Source organism: Felis catus, chromosome A3 (genome assembly GCF_018350175.1).
Source record: "Felis catus isolate Fca126 chromosome A3, F.catus_Fca126_mat1.0, whole genome shotgun sequence".
In the NCBI taxonomy this organism is placed as follows: Eukaryota; Metazoa; Chordata; class Mammalia; order Carnivora; family Felidae; genus Felis; species Felis catus.
In genome coordinates this window covers 81,924,764-81,945,333 of record NC_058370.1, presented here as the reverse complement: position 1 = coordinate 81,945,333, position 20,570 = coordinate 81,924,764, and the positions used below count along the sequence as shown (strand labels likewise).

General features: G+C 43.6%; 2 long non-coding RNA genes across 2 annotated transcripts; one reads left to right on the top strand and one right to left on the bottom strand.

Annotated features, from left to right (window-relative positions):
- Nucleotides 1–831: 831 nt before the first annotated feature.
- LOC123384481 lies at nucleotides 832–16,288 on the bottom strand. The gene is made up of 3 exons (XR_006595617.1): nucleotides 16,012–16,288; nucleotides 1,432–1,535; nucleotides 832–967 (listed from the first exon to the last, which is right to left on the bottom strand). It is a non-coding gene; the product is annotated as an uncharacterized LOC123384481 (long non-coding RNA).
- Nucleotides 935–3,508, top strand: LOC123384484. The gene is made up of 2 exons (XR_006595619.1): nucleotides 935–1,467; nucleotides 2,698–3,508. It is a non-coding gene; the product is annotated as an uncharacterized LOC123384484 (long non-coding RNA).
- Nucleotides 16,289–20,570: the final 4,282 nt, after the last annotated feature.

The following is a 20,570-nucleotide window of genomic DNA, read 5'->3' as shown; positions in this document are numbered from 1 at the left end:
GATAATTACAGAAATAGTCTGGAAAATAAAATATGACCAAAACGATATAATTTATATATATGGTATTTTTCACATGTTCAAATGATGAGGCAAATAGCTGATAAATTAATTAGATCTTTAATATAGAATGGGGATTTTAATCTGTTTCCCTAAGTTTGTAGCAAGCACACTTATTCCTAGTTGATGTCTTCATATTCGCAAACAGAGAATGTATGATAATGTATCACATCACATTTATTCTGGCTCTGCTCTTAATGAGTATGATTAATTCTTTAACACCATTCTTTCTGGAAGTTCTAATATTGGAAAGAATGGTTCTGTCTCAAACCACTCAACAAGAGTTAATGAGGAAACTAAGAATGCTATGAGATGTTATCTGTAATAACCAGTTTGGTGGTGACACCTACAAGGATCCCATTATCTGTAGGTAATAAATGCAGAACTGGGTGATAGTCTACTATTTGAACCTATTGGAAAATACTGTATTTTGGACATAAATGGCTTTCCCTACCTGCCTACATCAATATATGAAAAATTGGGGAAAAGATTTTTTTTTCATGCCAGCAAATTGCGTTTTCTAAAAAACATCAGTTAAATTCCTGATTGTTAGAATAGTACTGGCCCCAATTAAAATGTAATACCCATAGTTTTCAGTTTCCATCCACTTAGAGAAACAATGAATAATGAAAACCAATCTCAAAGGAACAAAGAAAACAATAATAAAGCCCCATTCAGCACTGAGCCGAGTCATCTGGAATTGGGTTGGGTTCGTTTTGGGTGGGCGGGTCTCTCAAATGTTGTCTCTCCGTCTCTTTTCGGACTCCCTAACTCCACTGGAAACCGAGGAAAAGTGGGGATTCTCTGCACACAGGACAGATACCGGAAGGATCGTAGCACCAAGTGTAGGTGAGCTACCGCTGCTGATCTTCCACCAAAACAGATGAAGTCTTATTTCCCAAGGCTCTTTCTTGAAAAAAAAGAAAAAAATTATGAAGTGTTGAGGTACAGAGAGCACCAACCAGATGCCAAATTCATGTAGCCAATAAATCTGAGATTGGTAGAAAGTCCTGCTCTGTTCTCTCCCACATTTGCCCTGCCCCCATAAATGACTCACTCAGATCCACACTGGGCCCAGTCACAGAGGAGGCAGTCAGGGGCTAAAAGTGACTAAGCACTTTGGGAAATTAGCACTCTGGTTTGTCAAATGGTGGATCTGATTATATATTCACATCTTGGGACCCGCCTCATTGTGGCGCAGCCTCATCCAAAATCCCCCACACCCAGAGCTGGTGTAGAGCAGACACAAGAGCCTCCCCAGCTTGAAAAGGACTTTGAGAGATGAATTGTCTAAGGACATGAATGGTTACAGTCACAGGGCTCTCACACTGGAATGCAGTTTATGAAGAAGAGCATTATTATTCCAAAACCCACATTCTGCAGACGAAGTGGAACTTCTCCAACTGGTTGGTGAGCTCCTCAGTTGTTTACCTCTGGGCTTCGTTTCCAAGGGTAGCTTATTTCCCAGGCCTCACCGGCTACAGGAAGAGAAAGCAAGGGTCCCAAGTTACAAAGAGGTATTTGATTTCAGGCACCTCCTGGTTTCATAGGATGCCAATGTTCACCAGAGTTTAGGAGGCTACTTGGGTTGTTCCCGCCCAGGGTCTGAGCTTTCTGGCTCCATGGGGAGGCAAGTCTGCCCTGCAGGCCTCAGAAAGCATGGGTCTACCACTTTCAGATCCACTGCCCTGTCTGATGAACCAAGGACCAGCTTCAACCTAGACAAGGTGAGGTTTGATTCTCAAACCCTTTCTGGGACTCTGAGCTCAACCCCTCCCACTCAGGGCAAGTTCTCCAACTCATAAAGGAGTTTGAGGGAAGTCTTTTCTTTTTCTTGCTCCTTTCCACGAGTGTCCTAATTCCAATATCCAGGACTTGGAGACAGGTCTTCTCCTTCAGATCCTCTTTGAAGTAAACCCTGGTGGTCTCTTAGATGTTTCAGATCCCTGAACCAGGCAGGCAGGTAGTTCTAGCTGCTGCCCTCACTGTAAACAGATATTTAGGTACCCTTTTCGTGACAATACAGTTAAATGCAGGCATCTTATTCAAACAGGAAATTTACATTTTTCACATTCTTTAACCACAGCTAAAGCAATAGAGCAGATTAGGAATTTGGGCAATGTGAATGTTCTTCATACTTTTCCCAGTGTTGGCAACGATATTACTTTCTCCATCTTCTTCATCCCCAGGTGTGACAATAGCCTACCTTCCAGAGCCTGCCCTGGAGAGTAGTTGCCTCTTCACCTGGTAGCAGCTCCGAAGGAACTAGAGCATGGCACAGTGCTCACAGGATCAGCCTTTGGCATTAGAAACCCACTTTCTTTTTTTCTTTTCTTTTTCTTTTCTTTTCTTTTTCCTTTCCTTTCCTTTCTTTTCTCTTTTCCTTTCCTTTCCCTCTTTTTCCCTTTCCTTTTCTTCTCATTTTGAGAGGAGAGAGGGAGAGAGAGAGAGCACACACGTGTGAACCAGGGAGAGGGGCAGAGGGAGAGAGAGGATCTTAAGCAGGCTCCACACTCAGCATGGAGCCCAATGGGGCTCAATCCCATGACCCTGGGATTGTGACCTGAGCCAAAATCAAGAGTTGGACGCTCAACCGATTGGGACACTCAGGCGGACTGAAATCCACTTTCAAATCTCCAGGCCATGCCATCATTTAAAGAGTAAGGCTTGAAGAAGACAAATCAAGGAGAAAAGAGAAGAACCAGGAAGGTCTGGGATCCAGAAAGCCAAGAACAGTGATTGGCTCTGTGTAAAGTGAATAGGTAAGACAGGTAGGTGGACAGGGTCATGAAGGAATGGGCTTTTTCCAGGAGTTTAGCTGTGAGGGAGCTGGACAGTGGCAGACTGGCAAGGGAGAGAGATTTTTTATTTTAAGAAGGGAGAAACATGACCACGTTTATAGGCTGCTGGGAAGGGTTCAGAAGAGGGGAGAAGAAAAAAAAAGGAGAGAATAAAAGGCCAAAAGAAATTGGATCCAGAGTCCCAGAAGAGGCTCTATGGAGGAGACAACCCAGCTTTTCCCTCGAAAGTGGAGGGGAGGGCTGGAAGGTGAATGTGATGGCAGAGGAATCCGAAGTTCTGAGGGTAGGAGTTGAAGGAGTTCATAAAATAGAAGATGCTATGGGCTGAATGTTTGTGTTCTCTCAAAAGTCATATGTTGAAGCCTTAACCCCAAATGTGATGGTATTAGGAGGTAGGGCCTTTGGTGGGGGGGGGGGGGTGGTAATTACATTCAGAGGAGTTCATGAAGGTGGAGCCCCTATGAGAGAATTAGTGTCCTCATAAGAACAGAGATCAGAACCCTCCCTCTCTCTACCATGGGAGGATGTGGCAAGAACACAGTCATTTGCGAACCAGGAAGAGGGCTCTCCCCAGACACTGAATTTGCAAACAATTGGTCTTGGACTTCCCAGTCTCCAGAACTGTGAGAAATAAATGTTTATTGTTTAAGATACCTCATCTATAGTGTTCTGTTATAGCAGCCTGAACTAAAACAGAAGATTTGGTCATTTTCTGAGAGAAGCATGGCCATGGCTGGGGAGAGGGCGTGGGGGCTGTGGTGGAGGTCCATACATATGTCATTACATATATCCATACACATATGCAATTAGATAGATATAGCAGAGGTAGAACCAGACTCTGTTGCTAAAGCGGAGTGGGGTTGAAGTTTTTTTGATAAGATGTTATCAAATAATGCTTCTAGAAGATTAATCTTCTTTTTCTGGAAGAAAATAGAAGCACAACACTCAGAAGGCTGAGGTAATAGTCCAAATCAGGATGCATGTTGCAGTTTCCCTCCTGTGCCCATGATGGTCACTATTAATGGACAACCACTCTTTCCTGATAAACTCAAAATTCTTTTCAACATAGGACTCCAATAGCCTATACCAATTACTTGGAATTGGCCCAGGAGATGGAAACTGCTTTCGATTTAGGTCCAGATGAAAGGTAATAAGCCTGGGCTAGATTTTTAGCAGCAGGGATGAAGTGATGGTAAGTGAAGGAAGTGAAGTAAAGGATTAAGTGAGGCCCAGCCTCAATTCACTGGTTCACAGAGCCCAAAAGCAAAGGATGGCTCTAGGAATGACCCCAGAAGGCCAGTACCTACTGAAGTCCAGAGCTCACCAGGATGGGTTCTAGTCATCCCAGATGGAAATCCCAGGCCAGTTAGCCTTGGTTGGCTTCCAGAGGTGGAGAATGAGGCAAACCACAGATCTCATGACTGAGTGATGTTCTCCATGGGAATAGATGAGTGTTTCTGACCCTGACCTGGTAGAAGCCTCATAGGAGGATGTAGTTAATTCCCTCTAGTCATTCTGGGCCATAGTGTCCTAAAAGCTAGACCCAGCCTAGGCCAGAAGGAAACAGAAGCAGCCTTCGGTCCACCTCTGAGAAATACCTTTTCCTTATTCCTCTCTTCCTTTGGGTTGAGGGCTTCATCTGGCAGGAAGCCTCACTTCTTCCTCTCTGCTAGAAGTCCCTGGTTTTACACCTTTGTTTTCTTCAACTACTGCAAAACCTATCCTGGATTATATAATGTGGGTAACGTGATGCCAGTGGCTGAGGCTATTGCCTCCCTTTCAAGCCCGTGGCGGTGATGGATCAGACATCCATGTTAAGAGGTAATTGTATTAATCACTGACTTGCCACCACAACTTCCTTTCAACTGAAAGGAATTCATAGCAAACAGAATAAGTCATCTATCTGCATCCTAGTCTCCACTTGTTTAGGGACTTGTGTTATTGTTACATAAAGAAATGGCTTTAATATGAAGGCCTTTGGGGTTAGTTTTTGCCATTTGTCTCTTGGTTCATGTTTGTTTCCCCTTAGGCACTTAACAGAAGAACCAAAAACTGGAGACAGAGGACAATCTCCGTGAGTTCAATGATCCAAAAGGGACTAGGATTTAACAGAAAGCTATAGATCTACGAAACCAAAGGCTTACTGAAAGAATTAACAAGGAAAGCATAACATTGAAATTGTGTGTGTATGTGTGTGTGTGTGTGTGTGTGTGTGTGTGAAGGGTGACACCAGGGCAGAAGGAGAGAGGGTAAGAGAACAAAGTGTTCTTGCGTGGGCAAGTGGAGGTGTGACTTGAAATACCTATGACCAGACACACATGTGGCAGGTTTGAATCCTGAGAGTAACACATGCTCCCTGTCACCCATCACCCTGGCATTTCCTCAGGGCTGAGATGTATTAGCGTCTAGCCACCCACACTTTTTTTCCTGTGTTCTCTCCTAACATAATTAGTAAAAGGTTAAGTTCTCCTGAGTAAGTGCCAGGACCTCTTTAGGTACCGTCTCTTTTGGCGAGGTCCACAAATAATGTTTCTGTCATTTCAGATAGCAGTAGGAATCTTGTAATTGATTTAAAAGCAAGACAACACTGGGGCACATGGGTGGCTCAGGCAGTTAAGCATCTGACTTCAGCTCAGGTCACGATCTCACGGTTTGTGAGTTCGAGCCCCACGTTGGGCTCTGTGCTGACGGGTCATGAGCCTGGAGCCTGCTTTGGATTCTGTGTCTCCCTCTCTCTCTCTGTTCCTTCCCCGCTCATTCTCTCTCTCTCTCTCTCTCCCTCTCTCTCTCTCTCTCTCTCTCTCAAAAATGAATAAACGTTAAAATTTTTTTAAAAGAAACAAAAATAAAAAATAAAAAACAGGACAACACTCAAATTATATGTAAACATTACTAAAGCTGTAGGCCACATTCCAAATAAGGCTGTAATGGCTACTCTCATGGTTCCTGCCCTGCTCCCTCCTAGTTTAGCGGAGGGATCTTTCCTTAGCTAATAGGCATTAATTGAGCACCTACTGATGAATAGGAAGGATACATGGATTATGACAAGTTGGCCTTAGTAAGTTTACAGACCTTAGTTTACAGACTGGTTGGGGAGGCAACATTAACACACCCAGGGCAATAGGTACCTGCTCTCTATAGACTGAAGGTTTATGTCCCCCTAAAATTCATATGTTGAGACCTAATTCCTAATATGACAGCATTTAGAGGTGGGGCCTTTGGAAGGTGATTTGGTCATGAGGGTGGAACCCTCAAGAATAGGATTAGTGTCCTTATCAAAAGACCCCAGAGAGCTCCCCCACCCCTTCTACAATGTGAAGACACAGTGAGAAGATGGTCGTCTAGGAAGTGGGCCCTCAGCAGACACTAGATCTGCCAACCCCTTGATCTTGGACTTCCAGCCTCCAGAACTATGAGAAATAAATTTCTGTTGTTTATAAGTCACCCAGTCTATGGTATTGGTACAGCAGCCCAAATGTACTAAGACAGAAGTACACTACCTGTGACTCTGTGTGACCCTACCCACAACTCACAAGGGGCACACAAAACGTGCTAATAGGAAATCTGTGAGATCCAGAATAAGAAGAAACATTTTTCCAAGATGAGCTATGAATTGATTCTAAAAGCAAAGCAATGAATTGTTTTAGTTTTTAAAGTAACCTTGGAATTTTTAATCACAAAACGAGTAACTGTTTATTTTAGGATATACAGCTTAAAAAAAAATTTCAACTCACCAACTATCCCATGACCAAAATCCCATAACTGTTGGATTCACCCTGCACCCAAGGCCCCATCTTTTCCCCCTCCTCCCTTTCTATCACTCCAGTCTGATCTACTTCACACCTCTAAAGCATCTTCATTAGATTCTATTTCACAAAATCTTTCTACTGCTAAAGCAAGTTTAATGTTTATTTATTTTTAAGAGAGAGAGACAGAGAGAGAGACAGAGAGAACAAGTGAGGGAGGGGCAGAGAGAGAAGGAGATGCGTTATCTGAAGCAGGCTCTGGCTCTGAGCTGTCAGCCCAGAGCCCGACACGGGGCTCAAATCCACAAACTGCAAGATCATAACCTGAGCCGAAGTCGGACACTCAACTGACTTAGCCATCTAGGCTCCCCTGCTAAGGCAAGTTTAAAAAACTACTGCTAAACACCTGGGCCAAGTGACTCTCCCTGAGACCAGTTTTCTTTGCTTCACTCTTCTCATCAGCCACCAGTGGTGAGTCCTTGGCTTGACCATTCAGGGCCCTCTGCTTCTGGCTACAATCTATCTTTGCATCGTGTTTTCCCATCACCCCTTACAAGACCCTGTCTCTGGAATACAACATGTATGACACTATTCCCCAAGTTTTTGCTCACATCTTTCCACAACACTGTGGGCCCAACTCTTCTGTTCAAATGTCTGAATTCAAATACCATGGCCTGAATTTGTCTAGCTTTATTGGCCTATGAATCACAGCAATAGTAGCTCCCTACATAGCTTGAGTGGTGCAAGACTCTGAGGTTCCTCAAAGTCACGCCTAGAAATTTCACTCCAGGCAGTGTGTGACTCACAACGTGCCACAGACAGGTTGCCCCTGCCATGTTCTTCCTTTTCTGCTCCAGCCACCCATATGCTCCACATTTATGCTTCCAGCTGAGACCACCACTCCTGTCCATGCCCTCCATGAATACCATAATGTCCTTTCTCCTGATGAACCCAAGGCTCAACACTCAAGGTGTCAGAACTATAGCCCCTGGAGTCCTCAAGTCACAGGTGCTAGGCCAGCCTCTGTCTCCTGGACTCCAGGGGACACTGGTCTCAGCTGAGTGACTCGGATCCTTCCTGAAAGCAGCTCTTTGGGCATCTGCCCTCTTTCTACAAGCTCAGACCAGAGTCCTTCCCATTCTCTTGCCCCTGATGCTCCCCAGAAGCACTTTTGACAATTTACTCATGCAAATGGATGTCCAAAAGCTGTTTTCCCAGCTGGCTCATCAGAGGTGCTCAGAAATATTCTAATCTTGCTGGTGGAAAGAGTTTAGGTTCAAACCAGGAGTCTCACTGCATTTTCTTTAAGAACCTCAGACTCAGCACAAACCTTCATAAGCTCCTTTCTATCTCAGCTAAATAAACTTACAGGCCTCCGTAACAACCAAGGTTGTACAGTTAATCTGGTAATTAAATATCATGGATTTCCTTGTGACAACTCTCCTGTTCTTAAATTGGTGTTAAATATATTATTGTACTAGGAAAAAAATGTATTTTAAAGAAATACCTTGGGGCACCTGGGTGGCTCAGGTGGTTGAACTTCCGACTTCAGCTCAGGTCATGATCTCGTGGTTCATGGGTTTGAGCCCTGCATCGGGCTCTGTGCTGACAGATTCTGTGTCTCCATCTCTCTCTCTGCCCCTCCCCAACTCACTTTCTCTCTCAAAAAGAAATAAACCTTAAAAATTTTTTTTTAAAAAAGGAATACCTTTGTGATTCTGAGGATACTGAGCAAAAAATGGAAAATCAAGAAAGATAGTCCCCTTGCCTATCAATTCTTAAGAACATAGGTATAGCTTAAATAATCAAAAAGTATCCGTGTTTCATGTTTATGTCTTACTTCATCATTGACATAAGGACCATGGTTTTGTGTTTTGTAATCATGCTTTGTATTTGTAACCATGACTGATATTCAGTAGGCACTCAAATACTAGTTGGTTCTTTCATTTTAGAGAGGTTTAAGGTCATTATTTGTACCTTAAGAGAGCCGGGGGGCGGGGGGGAGACAAAGTAAGACAGGACAGAAGAAATTATACAAAATAAAAATTTCCAGAAGAGATAACCATGGAAGAAAGTTTACTTTAGCATTTTAATGATAGGTTAAAAGGTTCCTAAAGCAATCTCCCATCTTATAGGCATTGCTTTAAATGTACATATTGTGTATCTCATTCTCCCATTCCACAAATATATTAAGGACCCACTGTGTATTAAACAGACTTGTAACAAGACAGACAACATCCCTGCCCTCCAGAAACCTCCAGTTTGGTGCAGAGAGGCAGAGACTGAAATAGATCATTTCAGTCTATGATAAGTACCATGAAGGTAATAGAATGGGGAGAAAAAGTACATCTCTGTTAGGCTAAATGGTCAGGGAAGCCTTCTGAGGAAGTGATATTTGGGCTGAAGCCAACAGATACCAACTACATGCAGTCCCACAGGTTGTGCACTGCACATGAGCTCCATTTACATGGCCAGTAATGGTGCCCCTAGAGTTATGTGGTGCAGGAGTTCGGAACGTTCCAAGCATGTGTAAGTCAATTCACTTGTATAATTAATTTACTTTGCTCAAGTAGATTTGCATGTCCATCAACATGCACCTAGTCCATCTGGATACAGTGGCAATCGTGTGAACCATGTGGTGATTCAGACGAGTCAGGAAAATGACCGTCGGCAAATTGCAGGCTATAGTTGATCAGCTTATGACTATATGTTCTCCACTTCTGGAGACATGGGAGATGAGCCTAGAAACTGACAGACTTTAAGTGAGAAAAGCTTGAGATTATTTTTGGAACCAATCCACTGTCTACTCCTCTAGTCATAATGCCAGGAAAAGGAAACATGAGTAATTGCTGTCCAAGCCTAAAGCTGGTTTTCATGGTGAGAAATCCTCCCGCTTCAGAAATGATCAAATGTGGGGTTTTGAAAATAGCTTTTATAATTACAGACTATACTATTAAAGGCATGCCACTCAATTAACCATTTGCTGCATGGCATGGTGGTATTCCATAATGATAAGTTAACGTATTCCATGCTTAATAAAAAACAAAAGAGGCCAGCAGACTTCTAGTAAAGACAACTCTGTAACTCTGTGCTGGCCACAGATCCCCTGTTAAACTGTCCTGAAAAGCAAATATATAAAAAACCTTTAAGATCCCAAACTGGTTTAATGGGTTTCGCAGAAGGTGTTCAAAGGTAGCTTTCCCATCAATTTAGAAACGGAGGCTTAAATAGAGGTCATACATTGACCTCAGTTCATTCCAGAAGTGAGACATCCAGGAACTGACCCCTGTTCCCTGAATCTCTCAGCTGATTCTACTTCCTCTCTGAACTGTGCTAATCAGTGTTTGAATCTGTCCAAGTCAGTTCTGAAAAGGAAGTTCCAGTCACTCCCCCCCCCCCCCCCCCCCCCCGGTAGTCTGGCATGTAGAGCCTGACAGGAGTCCAAGAGGGAGGGGAGCTGGCAGAAACACAGGGCAGGATGGGGCAGAAGTAGTGCTCCTGGGGAGGTGCTAAAAATAGAAAGTCCTGCCTAAACAGGGGAAGGAAAAATGCAGGCCAGGTTTGGCAGGTGGCATTATTCAGGGACTTCCAATTGTTGGGAGCAGGATGGAGGTAGCCATCCACCAGTGCCAGGTAGAGCAAGGTTATTCTGGGATATCCGATTCAAAATAGGTGCAGAGATGGGTCAAGGTGCAAGACCTAAACAATGAGGGTTGAAGGACAGACCATAGGCTCCAGATAGCTACCTAGAGTGTGCTTTATGAATTCACTGTACATACGAATTGCCTGGAATCTGGCTAAAAATGCATATTCAGATTCAGTAGGTCTGGGGTTCTGCGTTTCTTTCTTTTTTTTTTTTAAGTTTATTTATTTATTTTGAGAGAGAGAGAGAGAGAGTGCGAGCACAAATGGGGGAGGGGAAGAGAGAGAGGGAGAGAGAGAATCCCAAGCAGGCTCTGCACTGTCAGCACTGAGACCAACATGGGACTTGAACTGAGGAACCATAAGATCACGACCTGAACTGAAATCAAGAGTTGGACACTCAACCAGCTGAGTCATCCAGGTGCCCCAAAGGGTTCTGCATTTCTAATGACTCTCAGATGATACTGACGTAGCTGGTTCATGTACCACCTTTTAAATAGTGCGAGGCTAATGTGCTAGGCAAGATCCTTCCCCCTTCTTCCCCTAACTGTCATGAGGCCAAGAGAAATAGGGAAGCCTTGTACTCTAGATTAGGCAATAGCATCACTACTGCTCAGGAACAGTGCTGACATTAGCCCATGGACTGGGAGCAGTCAAAGCCCTCTATTCATTTCAGGGGAGGGGCTAAGCAACTGGCTGCAGGATGAGGTTCGGAGCAGCAAGAAAGAACCTGAATCAGTGGATATAAGAAAACTAATTGGAAGCAAAGAGGGGTCATATCCGGCAAATCAAAGGGAGAGGCTTAAACCTTTGTACTTTTTTTAACACCTCATTAAAGGGTCTCTCCCCACCCCCACTGCGGTCAGCGCTCTGACTCAAAGAGGTCCCTCTGCAGAGTGGAAGTTGGAGAACATCGAACAGACACTGACGCAGGCTGGAGGACGGGGTTTATGAGTTATTGCTCTCACACTAGCCTTCTAGGAAAATGCAAAGGGAAGATCTCCTCCTGGGACACTTTTCTGGGTTCTAAATTGGGCGCTGCAATGGTTAGGTTAATGTGTCAAGTTTGGCTGGACTATTGCACCCAGCTGTTCAATTAAACTCTAGTGTAGGTGTTGCTGTATTTTGTAGGTGTGGTTAACATCTACAGTCAGCTGACTTTAAATAAAGGAAGTTATTCTTGATAATCTGGGTGGGCTTCATGCAATCACTTGAAAGGCCTTAAAAGCAAAACTGAAGTTTCCCCGAAGAAGCGGAGATTCCACCTGTTAAGTACAGTTCTGGCTTCTGCTAGAGAGTTTGCTGCCTGCTGGCCTGCCCTACAGATTCAGACTTGCCAGTCCCCACAGTCATGTACACCAATTCCTTGCAATAAATCTTGTTACATATACAGTCAGTCCTCATTATTCACAGATTCTATATTTTTGAATTTGCCTGTGTTGTAACCCCCAAATCAATACTGGCAGTGCTTCTGCAGTCATTCACAGATATGAGCAGAGTGACAAAAAATTTAAGTCCCCTAATGCATGTTCCTCAGCTGAGGTTGAATGAAGCGACTCTGCCTTCCTGTTTAGCTCCCGTACTGTAAACAAGTGTCCCTTCTGTGATCCATTCGGTGCCATGATTTTCACATTTTTGTGCTTCTTTTTGGTGATTTTGCTGTTGAAAATGGCCTCTAGCATAGTGTTAAAGTGCTGTCTAGTATTCTTAACACCAGAAGTCTGTGATGCGCCTTACAAGAATATGCACATATTAGATGAGCTTCATTTAGGTATGAGTTATAGCGTTGTTGGCTGCGAGTTCAGTGGTAATGAACTAACAATATGCATTGAATGAGATGCCTTTAAACTGAAACACAGATAAAACAAGGTTGTATCTTGATTGGTTGATGCAGTGCCGTGCCCAGGGGCTCACCGGGAACCTAACTCTGCATTTCCCCTGAGAGCAATGGCTCAGTATTTGCTAAATCAGTGTCTGTGGTGACTTACTGGAGTATTACTGTGAATGACAAGAACAGACTGTTGGCAGAGGTGGGGGGGCGGGGGGTTCTATCTCTGGAGGTATCTAATGGTGCAGATGTAGGGCCGTCCTTTCCTGTGCTGGGCACAGATAGTGCGGATCTTCTGTCCTTTCTGCATTCAGATCCCTGACAAGATTCTGCAGGAGGAAAGAGGCCCACGTATGAAACATCTAGTGAATGTTAACAGTCCCCTGTTAAAAGCAAAGTTTTTCTCTTACTCATTCATATTTAAGAACACAAAATATATGCAGGCCCTGTCATTTGGTATTACCCCGTCTCCCTGATACAGTAAGAAACAGGCTAGACTAGATGATAACTGGAATACAGTTCAGCATTTTTAATGTAATTTGGATGATGAGCCCCAAATTACTTTTCCAATGTAAACTAATCAAGTATATTCCAGTTTGATGTCTTTACCAAAAATAAACTTCTTCATGAATGTATAAAAAGATAATTAGACTGTCTCCAAGGCATTGGGTCAGTTCCCAAAGGCGCAGAGAAGCCAGTAAGTCTCAGGGTCAAATGAAGGCATCAGTTCAGCAACCCCACTGCCCTTCCTCTCCCCACCTCAGTGGTCCATTTTAGTCTTCTCGGAGGCTGTGGTTATGATTCCATCTTGCCAGCTCCATGGCTGCAGGCTCTATTCCTAATTCTAAATTTGTCACCTTCCATGTTGTGCTGTCTGTCACAGGAGGGACTGGCAAAGAGGAGTCATGTCTTAGGTCCAATCCCACCTGGCTCCTGGAGCACCACCCAAGCTCACACCCTCTGTGACGTGGGTCAGCGTCTCCAGCTTCGCGGGTATCACGCACCTTCCCCTGTGTGCCCACCGGCACCCGAAAGAGGCTTACAAATGCTTACAAATCTCTTTTGACTTTAAGAACATGTCACAGCTAGGACTAAGCACCAGTACCTCAGCCACTGTTGATCCTGAAATAAAACGCTCACCGGACAAAAAGAGTAAAAGTTTCTTTCATGCACAGCTCCAAGGAAGTCAGAACACCATTCTCCTCTCAGACCATCCGCAAGTGCGTTTCAAGCATCAAAACGTGTTTAATGTAGACTGAAGAGGACAATGCAATGCAGTTAGAAATCTATTTGTATTCAAAAGCATTACCCTTTTAACGTTTAGCAACCTCCACGACGTGAATAGCATGCCCCGCTGTTAAAGGGTAGAATGGGAGCTGCCTGGCCCTTTGCCTATTTAATTGATACACTAAATAAGAATGATATACTAACTAAAATTGAAATAACTGAAAAAATGTGTACCCACCCCATAAAAACTATAGAAATATATGTAGCAGACAAGCCGATTGAGTCAAATAATTTCAACTCAGAAAAAAAAAATGTCTAAATGTCTAAATAGGACTACCTCTTAGGACGTTTGGCTTATAAGATCCACCTCTCCGGTGGCTTTTTGTCCCACGTTTACACACCCTGCTGGCCACCTCCCCCACATCAGGTGCCTGGTGCTCCCCTTGCTCTCTCAGCTGGTGGCCCCCTTTGCAAGGATTCAATTAAGTCAGGAGTCAGAAACTACAGCCCACAGGCCGAATGCAGCCCACTTCTTGTATTTGCAAATGAGATGTTTTAGAAACCCAGCCATGCTCATTTTTTGTGCGCCGTCTATGGCTGCGCTTACTCCGCAATGACAGGGGTGAGCAGTTGTGACACTTCATGGTGCACGGAGCCTAAAATATTTACTATCTGATCCTTTGTAGAAAAAGGTTGCTGGCTCCTGGATCAAGTCCTTCACATTAAGGTATAAGTAACAGTTTTATATGTTACTCTTCCGGTTGTGACTTGGATATTAGTAGGAGGTAACTTTTTAATCCAGAAGAATTGGTGGCTCATAATGGGATTTCAGTCATTAGCAACAAGATATTCCGGAGATGTTTGGGGGCGGACGAATTTCTTAAGCTCTGTTACTACCTGCTCCACCTACCCATCAGCCCAGGTGTGGGTCCATCTAGTGACGATTTTGATGAAGTTGAGAGGGTTGTGATGGCACGGAGAAAGACCTGAAAGAGGGGTAGGTCCAAGAGGGGGTTGGGGATGCTGCCGATAGCATTCTGTGGAGTGGGAAACACACAGGCCAGGACACCGACATTTGTCTGTCTGACTGAAATGTTTATCCTTACCATTTATAAATTAACAAAACAATTTTGAGATTCATTTAAAGGGAATCAGATTCCTGATGTTGCTTGTCCCCTGATCTTTTGTTTTTTTACTTTAACTTTACCAAAAAAAAAAAAAAATGTTTCTGGCACATAGATTTTCTCTCTGAGGGTCCCATGAGCTGTGTCATTTATCGGTAGGGAAGTCTCCTCCAAGAAAACAGCAACAGAAATCTCGTGGTACAGCCTTGCCCTCTGAACACAGGGGCTCAGCGCACACTAGCAATTATTAAGGAGACTTCACAAGACTTTGAAGTGGCCACTGCACAAGATGCAAACAAGGACATCTGGTTTCTCAACCTGAGGTGAATCAGAGACTAAGCGTGCATGGAGAGTACTGACCGTTCCTAATATTTGCATTTGTTCAGGATATTACAGGCCCCAAAATGTTCTCCAGAACATTCTCCTGTTTAATCCTCAGGACAATCCTTTAATGTAAAAAGTGTCATCCCCATTTTTACAGGTAAAGAAACGAAGGATCTGAAGGTTTAAATGACTCACCCTAGATCAAACAGCTCTCGGAAACGGTGTCAGACAAAATTTAGGACCAGAGGGTTGATTCTTTGAGCCCATGCAGGAGGGAGCCTGGGTCCTCATCAAATTCCGAGAGACCAGCACAGTTATTCATGGAACTCTTGAATGCCAAGGTTTTGTCTGTCTTTAGGTACAAGAGTAGTAAGTGGCCAACCAAAGATGCATAGGCTCCGTCGAGATGTGCCCATGAGCTACACACATTTAGTGCCAGGATGCCCCTGCTCATGACTCTTGGACCCTCCTGGGATGGGACCACATACCGCTAACACTTTAAGAGGGCTTTTCACAGACTAGAAAAATGCAGACCAATTACACAAAGGTGTTCCTTCCCACAGCTGACCCAGCCCTGGGCCAGAGTTCAGCTTAGCAAGCTGAGCAGGCCAGATCCAGCCCCCGCTTCAGCCCTTCCCCCAGACAAGGCGTCATTGTCCAAGCACAGCTGGTACTACTGTCCTGTGCCTACCCTGTTCACAGACCTCTCTGCACTAGGAGGGGATCTTTCTCAAAAGAAAGAAAACCTTATTGAGAAGAACTGAATTCATACAGGACAATAGACACTACACAGTTTATCAAGAAGGTAACAGTCACAGTCTAAACTCGGTATGGTTTGGGTGGTGATGACAATCTTTCTGAGCTGGCAAATGGAGCTAGTCACCAGTCAGGTCAACCCCCTCTCATCTGATTCTCTCTTTTAGCCAAGCCTTTCTCTGTGTCCCACTCACACTCCTCTCCTCCATTAATTCAGGTGCTGCCACATCTAATGGGAACATCCATGAATGGGAGGAAACATACCTCTAGCAGGAGGGTGGAATTTTTCTTTGCAAGTGGGTGGGTGGCCATCCCCTTCAACATGTCTCTGTCACCCCATGACGGGCAATCCTGCTGAGATAGGTCACCTCCTTCAAGCCTACACGTTACCAAGAAACCAAGCACCGTCAGAGCATGCTGGGTCTCTTCCCACTCCTCCTCTATGTGTTCCGGGAGCCTGAATCCTCCCCTAACCCAATGGGCAAAGTCCATCTGAGCTCAGTCACCTTTCTTGCTCAAAGGTCAAAGGCAGCAAGAGCTCACAATCCTCTTTTGCATTGTGTTTTTATAGGATTTGAAGGGAAAAAATGGACCCAAGATTAAAATGTTAGCTCCAACTAACCCTGGGAGAGAACAGTAAGGTCACCCTAGGATGCAGCTAGCAAGAAAGCAGGAGGAGAGTTGGCTGGGAGCATAGCTAATCCCAGTAGCTCCCTCTTCATGTGCCACAACCAAGTAGCATTAAGAGCAAGACTGTTAGACTCGTAGAAATGGCCCCCCGACTGAAAGCTTCAGTTTACACTAAACACATTCCGTTTAAAGGGGCCCTGCCTTGCGTTTATTCAGTGTGCCAGAAGGGCACTGACAAGAAGGGACGTTGACATCACTTCCAGTCTTGTTTTGATAGTTACTGCCACCATGGTCCACATACAAAATTGTTGAGCAAGTGAGTTTGTTTCAACAACCTCCGGTCACATTTTCTACACCTTCCCTTTATTTGTATTTTTTAACTTTAGAAAAGTAAATCTTTATTTATTTTTTATTTATTTATTTTTAAAAATCTACATCCATGTTAGTTAGCATATAGTGCAACAATGATTTCAGGAGTAGATTCTTAATACGCCTTACGCATTTAGCCCACCCCTCTCCCACAAACCCCCAGTAACCCTCTGTGTGTTCTCCATATTTAAGAGTCTCTTATGTTTTGTCCCCTTCCCTATTTTTATATGATTTTTGCTTCCCTTCCCTTATGTTCATCTGTTTTGTATCTTAAAGTCCTCCTATGAATGAAGTCATATATTTGTCTTTCTCTGACTGACCGATTTCACTTAGCATAATATCCTCTAGTTCCATCCACATAGTTGCAAATGGAAAGATTTCATTCTGATTGCCGAATAATACTTCATTGTATATATACACCACATCTTCTTTATCCATTCACCCATTGATGGACATTTGGGCTCCTTCCATACTTTGGCTATTGTTGATAGTGCTACTCTAAACATTGGGGTACATATTTCTCTTTGAAACAGCATACTTGGATAAATACCTAGTAGTGCAATTGCTGGGTCGTAGGGTAGTTCTATTTTTAATTTTTTGAGGAACCTCCATACTGTTTTCCAGAGTGGCCGCACCAGTTTGCATTCCCACCCCCAGGGCAAAAGAGATCCTCTTTCTCCACATCCTCGCCAACATCTGTTTTGCCTGAGTTGTTAATGTTAGCCATTCTGACAGTGCACCTTCCTTTTAAAACTCTATTTTCTTCCATGTTCAGATTTGGGTTTGAGTCATTTTGTCATAGAGTTTGGGGTTTAATTACCATTTTCATCATGTAACACTACATGGTGCCTATAGTGGCCCTGGGTCCCTTACCGTCAACTTTTGACAAATAATGAGTTGTCTAAAGAACTTTGACCTTCTACTGTGTTTTCAGGAGAATATCCTGTTCTAAGTTAGATTGTGCTTTTGTATATACCTGTATCAAGTCAGCCAAAATTATATGGGTAATATGTAGGCAAAGTATGCTGTTTAGTGACATAAGAGTTTGTTCAAACAATTTATGAGAGCGTTGTGGTTTTTAAAAATGGTTATATAAAAAGCAGTATTTTGATATTATGTACAAACAGAGTAGAGTCACCAACGGGAAAGAAAACTCTCTTCTGCTTCCTAAGGTAAACAATACCAGCTGCCGTAATAATTGTGCTAAGACTGTAGACCAGCCAGTAGTGTTCAAATAATCCAGCAGCGTACTGTGAATTGAAGATTATAATAGAAAACAACCATGACTAGAAAATAACTAACTGGCATGGAGTCGAAATGCAGAACAGAGAATGTTGGCAAATTTGCTGCTTTATAAGAACCAAATTAAAACTGGAATTTATTGATAGGCTAGTGCACATCACAAAATATTAGGTAGGAAAAACAGATAAATGTGTGGTTCTGGAAAATAGTGACTCTAAGATGGTGTCTCGGTCAGTTTGGGCTGCTATCACAAAGTACATAGCCTGAGACACTGACAAACAATAGAATTTTGTTGTTCCTCGCCATTCTGAAGGTTGGAAGCCTGAGATCAAGGTGTTAGCATGGTCAAGTCCTGGTGAGGGTCCTCTCCTGGGTGGCAGACTGTCAACTTCCACTTGTATCCTGACACAGCCGTGAGCAGAGAGAGGAAACAAGCCTTCTCGTGACTCTTAGAGAAAGGCACTCATCTCATTCACGAGGGCTCCATCCAGATGACGTCATCGAATCCTAATTACCCCTAGAGGCCTCACTCCCTAATACCACCACTATGGTGGGAAGGGAGTAGAGTTTCCACATACGAATTATGGAAGGACACAAACATTCAGTCCATAGGAGGGGGACATCCAGGAATACGAAAATATGGCAAGGAAGTTTGGATCTCTTCATCCTTAGCACCTTGCTGTACGAACAGCAGATGCTCAGAAAATGTCTGTTAAGGTCAACCACGTTATTCTTTTCAGTAAGTTGTGTGGTTCTACAACTACAAATTGAGTACTTTGTGTGATCTGGAGACAGATCATATTTTGCTCTCAATTTCCTTCAGAGCGTGTTAATAAATATTCTTAGTCAATAGGCCTTTTCCAGAAAAATGGTTTTTTGCCACCAAAAGCCACCAATGGTACAACATTACTTAATTTTTACTATCACCAAGGAAGAGGTTTTTAATTTCCTACAGTGGAAATACTAAGAAAAAAAATGAAAAAATAAAAACCTCTTAAGACCCTTTGTGGTATGGAGAGAGTTTCAAGAAATAGCCAAATAGGGTGAAGGTTGGGGGGAACCCTGCCCCAGCAATGACCCTAAGACTCACTTCCTGTAATTCATACACTTCACAGACTTTTCTCTCCTGCATGGACACCTGTAGGAGAGCCGCGTGCATGGGAGGCCTGCCGGGTTCCAGAAAAGTCTCGTGGCTGCTCCCCTACGGCTGGGTGTCCGATGCTGACAGGTCTGTGTGCAAAACTTGTGAGCAAGCAATGGGGAGTCTGCTTTTCCGTTCACGCTGTCTGGGGGAAAAAGCTGACAGGTCTCGCTTCCTCTCTTCCTGTCTCTGTCTTCATGCTGATCTCTGTGTGCTTTTATAACCTCCTCAACTAAGGACTCATTCCACCTCCTCCCTAAAGAATAATGGAAAAGAATAACGAATTCAGACAATCTGTTAGTACCAATTCAGGTACTAATGAAGGCAGCCCCGGTAAATTGTGAGGTGATTACTCATGCCACGAAACCGTTTTAGAACCCAGAAAAATAAAACTGGAAAGGAGGCTTAGCAATCTTTTGCTGTGCTCATCCTCTACTTTTGTCGCGGGAGAAAACTGAGCCCACAGAGTGAAGATGATCAGGCCAATGACCTTCTCATTCCTAACTCATAATTTTCAGAAAGGAACGTTTGTTTGGCCACAGGAATTTCAAAGTTTTTGGGCCAGTCAAAATAGATTTCATTTAAAAATATCTACCTCAGACACACATTCCTGGGAAAATACCTATATCGAGTGAAAGACAATGGCTCGTGAAATGGAGTATAAATTTAAGTAGTACTACATTGATATATGCAGTCCTAAACCCTAGAATAATGGATCCTGTTCCCCATCCAGGTCACTTGGAGTATGTCCGATTAACAACGTGTGCTCCGAATAAATACACATTATGAACAGAATCATCCAGACAGGCAGTTAATGAACATTCCTGGATTATGTAATGACACGAATACAATTTTAAAACTTAAGAGACAATGAACAAAGTCAAGGTCACCTCATTTTCTCTTGATAACCTTTGTAGACACACTCTCAGCTGCCTTCTTAATACTCTCCAGCATCATTTCTACAACGTGCCCTGATGATTTTTCAATTAGCAGCCGTGTGAGCAACTGGCCGTGCACGCACGCGCATATGCACACACAATGCTCCCAGGAACAAAAGCTGGCACAGGGCATTAACTCAACTCAACAGGAAAGAAAATGCTTTTCTTTCCTTCCTTCTTTTTTTTTTTTTTTTTTTTTTTTTTTTTTTAAACCTTGGTGCAGGCACCCTTCTTAGGGGCACGCTGTCAGTCTGGGCCTTTGTCTTGGCTGGCTCCTGATTTTTTAATGCGTGCTGAAAACACCACTCCTACAGACTCCCTCCGTGGAGGGCACTTTGGATGGCTGCCACTGGCTCTCACTGTATTAAGAAGCATGGATCCATTGCTATTATGGAGCCTGAAGCAGAGCCAAGAAGAAGTCTCAAAGGGCCCTCTCCCTAGACAGATGTGAGCAGAATAAAAATGAGACACAAATGATAGCATGAAGCCTCCGGCACTCTTCGGGAGAAGCCAGGGGCTGTGGTGTAGGCCAGGAGGATGTTGTGGTTCTTGGGAGAGAAATGAAATTAAAACCTGTTATTCTTTACATATTAAGTTCCTTCAGACCTATCATCAATAGGGTGGGTCTTTTTCTGTCTTTATTCCTCAGAGTGGGAATGGGAGTTCCTTAAGGCAAAGATACACATTCAAGACTGAGCAGAGCCGGGTTGAGAGATGGCTCCACGGCTTTCTAAGTGCCCATGGT